This window comes from Dasypus novemcinctus, chromosome 5 (assembly GCF_030445035.2).
Source record: "Dasypus novemcinctus isolate mDasNov1 chromosome 5, mDasNov1.1.hap2, whole genome shotgun sequence".
Classification (NCBI taxonomy): domain Eukaryota; kingdom Metazoa; phylum Chordata; class Mammalia; order Cingulata; family Dasypodidae; genus Dasypus; species Dasypus novemcinctus.
This window is the reverse complement of record NC_080677.1, coordinates 156,865,682-156,880,260: the sequence shown is the minus strand read 5'-3', so window position 1 is coordinate 156,880,260 and position 14,579 is coordinate 156,865,682. Positions and strand designations below refer to the sequence as shown.

Here is a 14,579-nt window from a genome sequence, read left to right as displayed (position 1 = left end):
GATGGAGGAGATTGTTGTTATGGGGGGAGGAGTGAGGTGAGGGGATGGGGAGTATATGGGGAACTCATATTTTTTGAATGTAATATTAAAAAAATAAATAAAGACAAAAAAAGGCACTTGTGAGTACCTTGAAGATTTTAGTTATGCTATTTTTCATGTGATGATAAGGACAGAGCTGGTTAATACACTTTTTTTTGAAGAATTTTATTACCTTATTTATTCTTTCTTGAAAAGAATGGACTGAACTTGTAATAAATGAGTGTATCAATTTATAAATAAATTTTTAATTAATTAAAGCAAAAAAAATTTTATTGTGGTAACATATATACAACCTAAGAAGAGCAGCACTTTTTAATATAATATTATTTAATCCTTCCTGAAAAAATGGTATCTGCTGTTGAACTGAATATTTGCAGTCCATTTAATATTTTCATGAAGGCTGGTATAGCAATGATGTATTTGGCTTTACTTACATAAAATAATTAGTTATTTAATATTTTAATTAATTAGAATATTTAATTTGATAGTACATAAAATAGTACTATGTTTTTTGCTTATCATTTCTCTCTCTCTCCTCTCCCTTCTCTTTCTCATTCTTGAATTTCTAGAATAGTACTGAAACATGTTTATTTTATTCCATGTATTCATTCAATATTTATGAAAAGCCTACTATGTACCAAAGACTTGCAATGCTCTTCGAGTACAAAAATATGTGAGCCCATTCATGATGTTAAGGGTTGTCTGCATTATATTGACTAGGCATCTGCTCATTTCAAAGAATACATTACTTTGGAAGATAACCACATGCATTATTTTATGTTATTTGTATACTCTGTTTAGTCTAGAGACATTCCCTTGAAGATGAGGAACATCTCAGAATCTCTACTTCAGGCAAGAGGACAATTCTGCAAAGGAGAATTAGGTCCATTTGCCTGAACCAACAAATGCTGATGGGTTTCAGGATTCATAAAGAGACTAGGTGATCCCACGGGGGACCCCACCCAGATGGAGGCCCCAGTCTAAACCACGTGAGCAAGCAGAGAATTGTGGCAGTCCCCATCCAAGGCAGTGATGTGGTGTAGGGTTGGCAACAAGATGTGAGCAAAGGGCACAGAAGCTGCTGTGGAAACATGGGGAGCTTCCCACTCAGGTCCAGCTTTACCCATGGCAAGAGAGGCAGCTGATGGAAGCCAATGTGGCTCAAGCAGATGGGTGACTGCCTAACACATGGGAGATCCCAGGTTCAGTTTCCAGTGCCTCTAAAGAAGATGATCAAGACAGGAAGCTGATCCAACAAGATGATACAATGAGGAGACACAATGAGGAAGCACAATGAGAGACCCAACAAGCAGGGAGTGGAGGTGGCTCAAGCTATTGGGCACCTCTCTCCCACATGGGAGGTCCTAGATTTGGTTCCTGTGCCTCCTAAAAAGAAGACAAAGAGACACAGAGAACAGACAGCAAGCACAAACAATGGTGGGTGGGTGGGGGGAGAGAAATAAACAAATAAAATAAATATATCTTTTTAAAAATGCAGCTGACCTAGACTCCAGATAAAAGGGGATCCCAACACAATCCATCCAATGTTTCAAAAGAAGAGTAAGATCAGATGTGCTACCTGACAACTTCTTTGATGACTTTATATGGTTAAATAATCAAAAATCACTTGAACCAATTTAATGATTACAATGAAGAAATGTTTTCAAACATAGAGATTGCCAGCATACTCTATTGTATCAATTATTTTGAAAAAGAAATTTTTAATGGAACTAATGGGAAAAATGGGAACAATGCAGTGTCCTGAGTGTTTCCCTGGGTCCCTGTGAATATGTCAAAAGATGCTGTTGCTGCTCCTGCATGTCAGGAACTGGCTTCAGATCTTGACCTGACCTCAGGCTGTGGAGCATGAAAGCAGAGAAATGACGGAGAGAGAAGAGGCTGAAGATAAAAAGAAGGAAAGAGAACAAGGAAGAGGAAAGACAGGCAAGGCAGGAATTAGAGGAGAAAGAAAAATAAAACAGGTTGATAAAAATTGAAGAGAAAGAAGGAGGATAAAGGAGAGAAACAATGTAAGAGGTAAAGAAAAAGACAAATTGCTCTGCAGACCTAGTGTTGACATATAATTTGCCTTTGACCTGTGAGTTGTGGTGGAGAACATTCGCTGGAGAAAGTTCACCTGAAGAACGTTTGCCTACTGGAAACCCTCTTGTAACGTGAGCAGCAGAGGTCACTGCTGGTATCAAAAACATGGACTGGTCAATGCAGCTGTGTGTCCACCACCTTGGGACGCTGTCCCTCTGTCACGCCATAAGCCTATCTGCTCTTTGCAGGAATTTTCCTTTCAAGAGTCAAACCTCTTGCCAAGCCATCTTTCAGCCAAACATCGTTTTCCTCTCATTAACAGGAAGAAGAGGAAGACAAAATCCCACCCATCCTTTTCTGAGCTGATTATTTTCCATTTGAAATTAATGAGCTTTCCACCACAAGGTCAAGTTGCTTTGTTCAGATACTGAAATCACTCTTTTGCTTCACATGAGGCAATTCATGCTCCTGTGGACTTCCTGCAGACGTCCAGGGACAAAGTCAGGATGGCTGAAGAGAAAGAACGCTGCTCTTTCACTGAGATAAAAGTCATGCTTGAGTCCCTCTTCAAATTGGCCATCGTTGACAGGAATTGACAGTGAAACATTTCATTTTCTCAGGGCATGTGAAACGTGATCTTGATGTGGCCAGCCACTGCTTCAGGCTACACGCAGGAACGTGGAGAAGAGCTCTGTGTTGTGCTGAGGTCTACACCACCATCCCCAATGACTCCGAATGCTAACCCGCACGGGGCCAGCCTCCACCCTGTGACGCTGTTCCCCAGGAGCACACTATGTGGGCTTGGGTAGGTGGCACTCATTAAAGGCTCGCACCTTACAGGGAGTAACTTCCAGGAAAATAGAGAATCTCCATGGCTTAACTTCCTCTCTAGACTGACCATCGTCTGGGATCCCTTGAGGTCAGAAGAACTAAAAAGTAGAGCTAGAAGTTACTCTTGGGTGTAAGTTGAAACTCCTTTCACTAGAAAAATCAGACAGGGGATGGCTTGTCTACTCAAGCATATGTTTGGTGAATGTCCCCAAGTCAGTAGAACTAGAGCGGCTTTAGCTTCTTCAGCAAAGAAGGGTGACGGTGACCTTCCGCTGCTGCCCCACCTGAAGATCCCCCAGACCCCAGCCGGAGCGTCCAGAGGTTGCAGCAGAGGGAGCAGAGGGCCAGGAATAGAACCAGCAAAGGAAAATCCGGGGGGGGGGGGGGGGAGGGGGATGAGGAGGGGGGCTCTTCCCCAAATGACTTGAACTCTTGGAATGAAAAGCAAGAGATGTGTTTTTGAATGATAAATGGTAAACATAAGCGTTTTCACTGGTAAGCAGGAGTTTGGAATCTAAAGAATTATTTGTAGATTTGAGGTGAGATGAGCGAGGCAGGGAGGAGGCATTTCACAGGGGCCAATTTGATTGCAAGCAACATGCTTCGTTTTGTTACATGCCCATTTTTCTCTGCCCACTGGCCTGAAAGATGGTGATACCAGAAAGAAGAGGCCGAGAACCAACCCTAAAGCTACATGCTGGGCACACAATTTCACCTCCAAGTAGGCCCAAGGAATTAAAAAATAATAATAATAAAGCAACAAATCATCCAAGCATCCTGTTGTGAAAGGTGGGTTTAACATAAGTAGAAAAGTCCATCGTTCAACAAATGTTTATTGAGCATCTAGCGTGTACATGGCAATGTTCCTGGCATTGGGGAGGGCAGTGAATAGAACAATGTTCTCACACTCCGGGAGTTTTTATTCCACTGGGGATGATGAGTAGTAGACAAACGAACACATAAAACCATGTTAGATAGCGAGATGTAATATGATAAAATTAAGCAGAGAAAGGGAATAAGGTACTAAGGTGATGCCGTTAAGCAGGGTGACCAATAAAGGACGCCCTTTCAGAACAAATGCCTGTGCAGCAAAGGCGGGAGTGAAGTAAAGAAGAAGAGACAGTGAGCAAAGAGGCCCCGAGGTAGGAGGGAGGGCAAGAAGGCAAGAGCCTGTGAAAGGCTCATCTCACCCGCACTCTCCCTTTTACAGTAAAGGAAGCTAATGCAAAGTGGTTAGTCATATAATTAACTCAAGCTTCTATCCAAAGTCGTTAGTGGCAACAAACCTGGAGAGGTGTAGTGTCTCACCAAGTCCTCCCCACTGGTAGCTGGCAGAACCAGGATAAGTCTGTGGCTCTCAGTCCGCACAGGCCTTCTGTGAGGCCATCTGGTGCCATTGGGCGAACTAGAAAGAAGGCATCGCTTCCTCCAGGCAAAGGCAGCCCATGCCAGGCACACTGGGCACATGGTGCTGGGCCTGGATTCCCGCTCTCACTGGCCCCTCAGTTAAGACCCTTGCACAGGACTCAGCCCACACAACAACATGCCCTGAATTAGCAGTTTATTTCTTACGTCATAACACTTGCCCTACTGATGATCACATCATTATAGTGCCCCACAAGAAACATTTTCTGTTTGAGCTGCATTCATTCTGATCACACAGCTCATTTTGTAATAATTGTAGTGCATCATGTTCCTTGGACCTCCTCGGTCTGTGTTGGAAATTGCTGACTAGTAGAAAGATGAGTAAGATTGACTGTAGGTGGATTATGAGGTGTGTATGAGTTTCCTAATGCTGCTGTAACAAATTGATCTTTACACTAACCATAGACAGAGGGAATGTGGGATTTCAGAAGAATCTCCTGACTTCTAGATGATGACATCTGTTATTCTGCTTGCCCCTTCGGCTCCAGTTTTCCCCCTCTCTGCACTGCCGGTTACCTCCAGAGACTGGCTTAGAAGGGCTGCATCACCAGGGTTCCCTTACTGTCAGCTTCTTAAAGCTGTTGAAACATAGCACCATGCACGGGCTTAAAGTAACACGTATTTATTACCTTACTGTTCTGGAGGTCAGAAGTCTGAAGTCACGGTTTGGCAGCACTGAGTTCCTCCTGGAAGCTCTAGGAGAGAATTCCTTACCTTGCCTTTTCCAGCTTCTAGAGACGACTGCACTCCCTAGCTGGTGGCCCCTTCCTCCATCTCCCTGGCCAGCAGCGTAACATCTTCAGATCTCTCTCTTTCTAACTTTGACCTATCGTCCCAGCCCCTTCTCTGACTCTGACCCTCCTGCCTCCCTCCTACAAACACCCTGCGATGATGCCGACCCCACCCACGTAACCCCCAATACCCTGATGGGAGTTAGATGTCAACCCAGGATCATCTTCCCATCACAAGGTCCTCAATGTAATCACACCTGCTAAGTCCTCTGTGTCATGCGAAGTAGCAAGGTGGGTTGGGGACGTCTTTGGGGGAGTACTGTCTGTCTGCCATAAGGTACAATAAGAATGTGTTCTCCTTGAGGGGGCCTTTTGCTCAATGCCAGGCTTTTTGGCTTTAAAATTTCTTTTAGAGGCTCATACTTCACCTCTTCACAGCTGTCACATTTTTAAGAAATTCAAAATACAAATGATGACTTGAAAAAGATAACATGTTAACTCCTATCTGTCAAGACCCTGAGAAATAGAGAAGGTAAGAAGGGATGTTTGTCTACAGTAAACAAAAAATCTTTTGGAAAGAGCATGAGGCTGGGGATCAGGAATCTCAAATTCTAGTCACTAACTAGTTGTTAATCACAGAAATTGCATTTCATATCTTCATTGTTTTGTTCTTACCAATGGTGAACCGAGAGTACCTATACTCCCTAAACCACAGGGGAGTGGGGGGATGACATGTAAACCCTAAATGGGAAAGCCCTTTCAGACGGGCAACAACTGGGTTACCCAATATTGACTGATGGATGAATCGCTGATGTGCACATCTCCTTAATCCTCCTGTAGCAGTTTTGGTTTTGTTTTTTATTTTTTTTAAGATTTATTTTATTTATTTCTCTCCCCTTCCCCCCGCCCCCAACTGTCTGCTCTCTATGTCCATTCACTGTGTTTTCCTGCGTCCGCTTGCATTACCAGGCGGCACTGGGAATCTGCGTCTCTTTTCTGTTGTGTCATCTTGCTGCATCAGCTCTCCATGTGTGTGGCACCACTCCTGGGCAGGCTGCGCTTCTTTTCACGTGGGGCGGCTCTCCTTGTGGGGTGCACACCTTGCGCGTGGGGCACCCCTATGCGGGGGCGCCCCTGCATGACACGGCACTCCTTGTGCACAGCAGCACTGCACGTGGGCCAGGTCACTACATGAGTCAGGAGACCTTGGGGATTGAACCCTGGACCCTCCATATGGTAGGTGGACGCTCTATCAGTTGAGCCATGTCTGCGTCCCTGATATTGCTTTTGAATTCTAAAAATAGATATTGGATTATGCTTGTGAACTGATCTTTTTTCCTCTGGGCATATTATAATGTATTGGATTCAGAGGATTCACTGTTACTTGATTAAATGATGATTAAGGCTTTGATTGGGCCACATCAGTAGGACGTTGAGATCCTGCCCCCTCACAAAGAAAACTACACAGCAGAAGAGAGAGTTTGGAGTTTGAGCCTGGAGCCCAGGACGTAAGCACATGGAGAAGCAGATCCATGAGGAAAGACAGAAGGCGCCAAAGACACAGCAGAGGCCTTGGGAAGAGAGATGAGCTGTTTGCCTGCCAGTTTACAGCTGGCCTTGTGGAGACAGCAGAGCAGCTGGGCCTGGAGAGAAATGAGCCCTAAGAGAGAGACAAGACTTATCCCAGCCTACAGCTGATATTGGAAGAAGCTGGGGCCACAGAGCCGTAAGAGGAAGAGGAACCTGAACCCTCAGAGATGTCGGCAGCCGTCTTGCTCCAACATGTGGCAACAGACTTTGGTGAGGGAAGTAACTTATGCTTTATGGCCTTGTGACTATAAGCTTCTACCCCAAATAAAAATTCTTTACACAAGCCAACAGATTTCTGGTATTTTGCATCAGCACCCCTTTGGCTGACTACTACACCTCCCAACAGCTTTTGGAGGCAGGTACTGTCAATACTCCCATTCAGCAGGCAAGGAGACAGTGCAATGAATTCACATGTAACCGCCCTGAGTTACACCAAACTCCTCCGCAGGTTAAGAGCAGTGCTCCATGAGACATCCTCAAACACCACGGCAAGCTCTCAGTCACTCTTGAGTATTCTACCCACAGACATGGGGGGTGGGGGAGGTAGGCTGCACATCAGTCCAGGGTGCAGTATCAGGCGCAACATTTGGGTGAGGCTGGAAAACTGCGGCAAAGGGAAAAAGCAAAGCTGTCTGTAAAATTACCAAAACAGGCCGCTGCCGGTGCTGGGACAGAGCAAGCGCCACCCGCCGCTGCCGCAGCCACAGCGGCCCTCAGCCTGCGTGAGTGCTTGCAGAGCGTGGGAACCTGTGGCTCGGAGCTGTAGCATGAACCGCGGAGCCTCAAACCCAGCCGCTGTTCCACGTGCAGCTGAGGACCTTCACGGAGATGACAGCCGGGTCATCTCCGCGCAACCATTTGTCCTGACCTGCAAAGAGGCCGCCGCTGTGCTGCTCGTGGGAGGCTCCCCGGGACAGTTACTGCCGCTGTGCAGACGCGGCGAGAGCTTCTCCCCTCCATGCACTGAAGTTTGCAATTGGAGGAGAAACAAGACGTGTTTTGTGGTGACTAAAGAATGGGGACCAAACCCAAGGTCACTGTTGTCTGGGCAGGAACACCATGAAAATACAGCAGAAGAGGTGGCAGGTGGGCTCGAGGCCACCGTACGACTCACCAACCCAAGGCAGCCACTGGCCCAAGTCATCCTCTTGGGTGTTTTCCCTCGAGGTGAGACGCCTGACCCTTTGAGGCAAAAGCAAGCCCAGGGGACCCGCTTCTCAAGGTGTCCTTGCTGCAGCTGGCCAGGGCTCAGTTCCTGGACACGGACGGGGGCGTCGTGCCCTCGGACGGAGATGACGCCATCTCCTGCCACGACGTTTGGTTTTCTGCATCGCACAGGAGGGGCCTCAGCAGAGATCTGCAAACCCTCCACGAAACTGACCGCGCAACTCCCGAGGAGAAGCAAACCCCACTGCCCGACGGGCTCCCTTCCGTGCCCACAGCGTCACAGCGTCCTCGGGTAAGTGACATCACTGGCACCACGGACTCCTTCTCTTTCTTCAGACACTTGGCACTGCAGAATGCCCCTGGATAGTCAGATCTAGTGTTTGAAGGAAGAGGGGCTTAAACTGGCCCGGTACCTAGAAGGTTTGTTTGACACAGGAGAAAAATTAGCCGAGGAGGACTGTTGTTTAAATTCACTTGGAAGCAGAAGGGGACGTTTTAGTTGTACGTGTGGCGCATTCGTTGAACTATCACTGCTATCCTATGTCAACATCAGCCCAAAGCTGCATAATATGAAGATTCTTTTTTTGACCTTTCTTTCTATGGATTATGTCATGTATAAGAATGATCAGAATCACCCCCAACTTGGCTGTAAATCTGACGTTTTTCCCGTTTCTAAGATTCACATTGTGGCCTTTTGCTTTCATTTTGTTTTACTCAAATACATTCTCAATGTTTTCCTAACATGTAGCATCCAAGTGAACATAGTCATCTCGCGAATGTGGGAGATGCTCTAGTTTCCAGCGAATTTGTTCCACTCTTTTCAGCGTTCTCATGCTCAGCAGTAAAAACAGGGTTTTCCCCATTTTGGGGGACTCTTGGCAGGGTTCTATTTTTGTGCTGCTCAACATCATGTCTATAATAGACCCGCGTGTGCAGTCTTTCCTCCCCATTCCCCACTGTCCCCTCTTTTCTCGGTCATTACAAGCTTTTAACACACTTTTGACCTAGGAGTCCCGCTGCGGGAAGCGTAAGCCCCAGCCAGGACTGTGAGGATGAGATTACTGTACATAAGTCATTCTCGTGTGGTGCTCTGTTCCTCAGAGCCTGGGCCGTGCCAGAGGGTCTGTCTGTTTTTCCCTTAAACCTGTTATGTTTCCTTTTTTGGAAAAAAAAAATCGAAACTCTTTCTCCTCCCATAGAGTTGGCATTATTTCAAGTTGTCTGCATATATATATATAGATATATATATATATATATCTATATATATATATAGGCTTAGTTTTTTAAGATTTATTTATTTATTATTTCTCTCCCCTTCCCCCCCCACCCTGATTGTCTGTTCATTGTATCTATTTTGCTGCGTCTTCTTTGTCTGCTTCTGTTGTTGTCAGCGGCACGTGTTTCTTTTTGTTGCGTCATCTTGTTGTGTCACTTCTCTGTGTGTGCGGCACCATTTCTGGGCAGGCTGCACTTTCTTTCGCGCTGGGCGGCTCTCCTTACGGGTGCACTCCTTGCACATGGGGCTCCCCTACGCGGGGGACACCCCTGCGTGGCAGGATACTGCTTGCGTGCATCAGCACTGCGCATGGCCAGCTCCACACGGGTCAAGGAGGCCCGGGGTTTGAACTGCGGACCTCCCATGTGGCAGACGGAGCCCTAACCACTGGGCCAAGTCTGCCGCCTAGGCTTAGTTTTTAAAGTCCGGAAAAAGTTGTTTTTTTCCCCATGAGAAAACTATATTCTACTTTTCCTCAGCATTTTAGTCAATAAAATAACTAGGTTTATTTAGCTTTCACAGCTTCTCCTTAACGTATCTCCACCATCTGAAAATTTCTTACAAGAGAGCCCTTTATAATCTTAATGGTTTGCTTGAGCTTTAAGAACTGCCATTAAAAAATAATGGGACAATACATGGTTTATTGTTCAAAATACCTATGGCGTATGTACAAGCTGGAACTATAAACAAATATTTTTAAACTGGACTGGTGGGTGTTGAAGTGATCCATCAGGATGTGCTCTGCAGTGATTCCCCTTACTGCTCAAGTTCAGTAACTAAGGCATATGTTTTCTGTTCCACTTGCAAGACAAATTGCAGTGCTTTGTTTGGGTTGAGGAGGGCTGTTTGTGCAAGACCCAGTTTTGACTGAGGGATAGGGCTGATTTTTTTCTTTTCAGAGACTCTTTCCCGGGATTTTGTTTAGTTCTGTTTTTTGTCTTTTTAAAAAGAAATTGATACTTTTCTGAAGGTAGCATGTCTTCTTTAACAAAAAATACACACGGTGTTTACTAAACTAGTTTATTATGTTAAAATGTCCTTTTTATATTTAGTAGCCCAGGTTCTTAAGCTTTTCAGGAACCAACTTAGTTCCAGGGAGGTGAATTAATTAAGCCAGGATTTTGTGCACGAAAAGACAGTTCCCTCCAGATGTTTTTCTAGTTGCCAGAAGGTGGAAGTGCAGTTCAAATAAACCAACTAGGCTACTGGTGCAGAAACTGCCTTTAGCTTCTCCCCCTCTTTGTGAGCTGACCTTCAGCTGACTTTGTATACATGGATAAACCTCAGATGTTACTACAGTTTCTATTGACTAGAGCTATTCAAGCAAAGGAAATGATTGCAGTTCAGGGTTTGGCATTGTGAACCATTTTAAAAACTCAGGCACCTGGATGCAAAATAGCAGAGGCTCCCTGCGTGCCACCCTCCAGGCGCTGGGGAGTCCTCCGACAAAGCCAGGATGTCAGCAACCACGCAGGTGTTTTGTTTAGAAATTAATCAACACTCAACTCACGGCTTTAGAAAAGGAGGAAAGGACAGAAAATAAAAGCTTGACGATATCAGAAGGAAGAAAGTAATAACATAACTTAGGAACGAGCAAATTAGAAACCGGAACATAATTTAAATGAATAAATACATTCAAATGGGGTTCCTTTCATAAGAAAATGCTGCACAAAAAAAAAGAGCAATCCTCGAAATGTTTATCACTGGAATAGGAAAAGTGATTGAACACCATGGAAGAGGTTAAGCAAATAAGAGAACATTATAAACAACTTAATATATCTTTTTACCTAGATAAAGGAAAATTTCCAAACCTTAATAGCAAAGGAGGGATAAGCTAAGATAGACAAAATGCACACGAATCTCCCTGGCCTGGGTCCCAGTCAATCCTCCCAGGGACGTTTCCAGAACGCGGCTACATCTCTGCAGCCTGAACCCATAGCCTCTGCTTCCTTCATTCTTTCACCCACCCTGCTGCCCCACGACAAACCTGCCACCCCTGCCCCAGCCCTTCCTCTTCCATCTGCCCCTCCTTGGCTACTCTCGGTGAACTCAGGATTAATTCTGAGCAGACTTCCCATACAAGTTAATTTATTTTAAGTAGTTGTTTATTTTTCAAACTATTGTGTTCATTGTGAACAAAACCCAACCTGAGTCCTTGTCCTCACCAGTGGCAGAGGCTGGTGATTAGAACTGTCAGGGGGTGATAAGCGGGTGAAGGGAAATAAAGCTCAGCCACCCGGCAGTGGAAGGGCCGACACCCTGAATTGCTGTCGGCACCGCCCGGGTGGGTTCTCTTCTGCCTCTGTCGCCCACTGGATTTTCCCCAAGATGATCTGTCACACTCGGTCTGGTTGTCTTGAATAAAAATAGTTAACACCGTGCTCTTACAGCTCCTAACATGCCTGGGGGCAGATACTTTAATATCACCATCACCGTTTTTTGCAGGTGCCGGCACAGGTGCAGAAGAATTCGAGAACTTTCGCCAGGTCTTGCAAATGGCTGGGCTGGGATTTGTGCCTGGATTGTTGGCCCCGGAGGCCCCGGGCTTCCCCATTCCAGGTGGTCTACACGTCCTTCACCTGTCCTCCAATTATCCACTTTACAATGGTAGTTTTCAGGGAAGCAGACTTGGCCCAGTGGTTAGGGCGTCCGTCTACCACATGGGAGGTCCGCGGTTCAAACCCCGGGCCTCCTTGACGCGTGTGGAGCTGGCCCACGCGCAGTGCTGATGCGCGCAAGGAGTGTCCTGCCACGCAGGGGTGTCCCCCGCGTAGGGGAGCCCCACGCGAAAGGAGTGCGCCCCATAAGGAGAGCCGCCCAGCGCGAAAGAAAGTGCAGCCTGCCCAGGAATGGCACCACACACACGGAGAGCTGACGCAACAAGATGATGCAACAAAAAGAAACACAGATTCCAGTGCCGCTGATAAGGATAGAAGTGATCACAGAAGAACACACAGCAAAATGGATAGAGAGCAGACAACTGGGGCGGAGGGAAGGGGAGAGATAAATAAAAAATAAATCTAAAAAAGAAGAAAGGCAGTTTTCAGTCTTCTTCAAAAGTCCTCCTTCCCCTTTTCCACGCTTCTCCCCGGCATCCTCTGGCACCTCCTTAGGCCCCTTGCCACCCCCAGCCGTCAGCCTTTCTTTGGCCTTTTTGGATGAGGCGCAGGGAGGCACCGTGAGGGCAGAGGTGCTTTCTTTCGCTGCCCTGCTCCCTGTCCTGAGGGGTCCTGAAGCTTGGAAGGAGATTGGCATCCTCACCACAGGGTGGCAACAGTTCCTAGAGGGCAGGCTCCCAGGCCCCAAGATTATCCTGGCAGAAGCGAATTGGCAGCCTCTGCCCCCACTTCTGGAGTGGTTTGGGATTCTCTCCTGCTTCCCAGTGGCCAAGGTTATTGGCCTGGTCAAATCTCCTGGGTGCCTGAGCACTTCCCTGCCCAAGATCTGCTGCTGATAGTAAGTTCTAGAACCAGGGAGCCAAGCGTGAGTCAGCATCGCCACCTCTCCTTGGAGATCAGCCATCAGCCTCCTTTCTGGGCTGCTTTTGCTCCTTGTTCTCCTCCCCTCTGGTGCACATTTCCCTGTCTGAAACGATGATGAGCAGTTCTGCACAAGTCCGGCCGGGGCTCTTCCCAGGGCTGGATCTCACCCAGAACTCTTGACTTCTATGTTGGACTGGATTTCCCAGCACAGTCCCCTGCTCCACCAGCCGGACCTCCTTGAATTACACGGACCAGGCCTAGGACACCGTGCTTTGGGGACACCGTGACTTGACCCACTTGGCTGTCCACGCTGACCCCAGGCCCACTGCCTTCCCTCCTCTCTTCCAGACCTGCTCCATCATCTGTCAGCCTGGTGTTGCCAAAATCTCAAACCCATACCTGGGAGCCTCTCTGAGATTTGACAGTTTCTGCCTAAAATATCATTGTTGGTCTTTTCTGCCCTTAGAGCCTTGGGTTATGCTGATCCTTTTATCCAGCTCTCCCCTGTGAACACTTAGGGAGTTTCTGCTTATCTTTTAAGACCCATTTTAAATGCCACGTGCTCTCAGAAACCTTTCCAGATTATTCCCTAGAGCGTTTCTCTTCACCGAGAGCCTTATTACACTCACCCGAACATTGGGTGTGTGTCCTCACGCTACACTGTGAGCGTCTAGGAAAAGACCATCACCGCACCCCCAGCGTGCCCAGTTCTATGCCTTTCCCGCAGTAGACACCTACCAAATATTTAATGCGCTGGACACGTGAATGAAAAGTTAATGAGAAAATACCACAATAAACGCAAATCAAAATCCATTTGGTTTACCTTTTTGTTGCGAGTAATTTGTTTTTACTTAATAATTTCCACCACTGTACGATGAAAACGCATCTTTAAAGGATCCCACGTGGGCAGGCCAGGGAGTTCCTAGCGGGCAGGCGCCGCCGCTCGCCGAGCAGGGCCCGCGCGGCATCAGCGCCCCAGGACCGCGCTCGCCTTCCTGCACCTCATCTCCTGGGGGCAGCTGGTATTTCCAGCTATGTGGGAGCCAACGTCTTCATCACTCTCGACGGCCATGACCGCTCTTTTGAAGACGTGCCCCCTCCCATGGCTGCTGTGGTGATTGTAGCTGTCGGAGCTCTGCTCTTCATCATTGGGCTAATGGGCTGCTGCGCCGCAATCCGGGAAAGCCACTGCCAACTTGCCACGTCTGTCATCCTCTTCCTCTCAGTGTTTGTCACAGAAGTTGTTGTGGCGGTTTTGGGATATGTTTACAGAGCCAAGGTGGAAACTGAGGTTGATCGCAGCATTCGGAGAGTATGTAAGACCTACAAGGGAACCAGCCCCGATGCTGCCAGTCGGGCTGTTGATTATGTGCAGAGACAGCTGCCCTGTTGTGCAGTTCACAACTACTCAGACTGGGAAGACACAGACTGGCTTCAAGAAACCAAAACTCAGAGCATGCCTCTTAGCTGGGGCAGAGACACTGCCATCAGCTGAGTGGCAGTCCGGCCCACCCTTCTGACCTCTGTGCTGAGGCTGTAAGGCTCTGGTTGTGAAGAAGCGACAGGAAATTCTGATGCCTGTTACCTGGGCAGCACTGGCATCTGCAGTTCTTCAGCGGCTGGGCGGGCTGTGTGTGTGCGTCCGGCTGTGCAGAGGAGCAGAGATCCTGCTTATGAGCTCCTCGTCACCGGTGGACCTACGCAGAGGAGAAAATTCAAACCTGGGCCGTTTAGTCTTGTTTTTCTGATTTGGAAGGTGAACTGAGCAGGTATGCTGCTGTTGAGTTCGTTTAGTTAAAGCACATATACGCTGGTGTCGGGCAAAGCAGCTTGATTCTTCATGCACCTGCCTTCCTGCCTACTCACCCACGCCTTTCTTTCCCCTTGTTCTAGCTGACTTTCCATGTCCCTAAGGTTTTCAAGTTTGGTGGTAAATGATCTAATTTCAGAACCATTTGCAAGTTGTGTAGTGTGGTAGACTTGAAGGAGGATGTG

General features: G+C 47.2%; 2 pseudogenes; both read left to right on the top strand.

Annotated features, from left to right (window-relative positions):
• Positions 1-7,426: 7,426 nt before the first annotated feature.
• On the top strand, positions 7,427-8,122 carry LOC111767134 (platelet-activating factor acetylhydrolase IB subunit alpha2 pseudogene; annotated as a pseudogene).
• Positions 8,123-10,795: 2,673 nt separating this feature from the next.
• Positions 10,796-14,349, top strand: LOC139439073 (tetraspanin-3 pseudogene; annotated as a pseudogene).
• Positions 14,350-14,579: the final 230 nt, after the last annotated feature.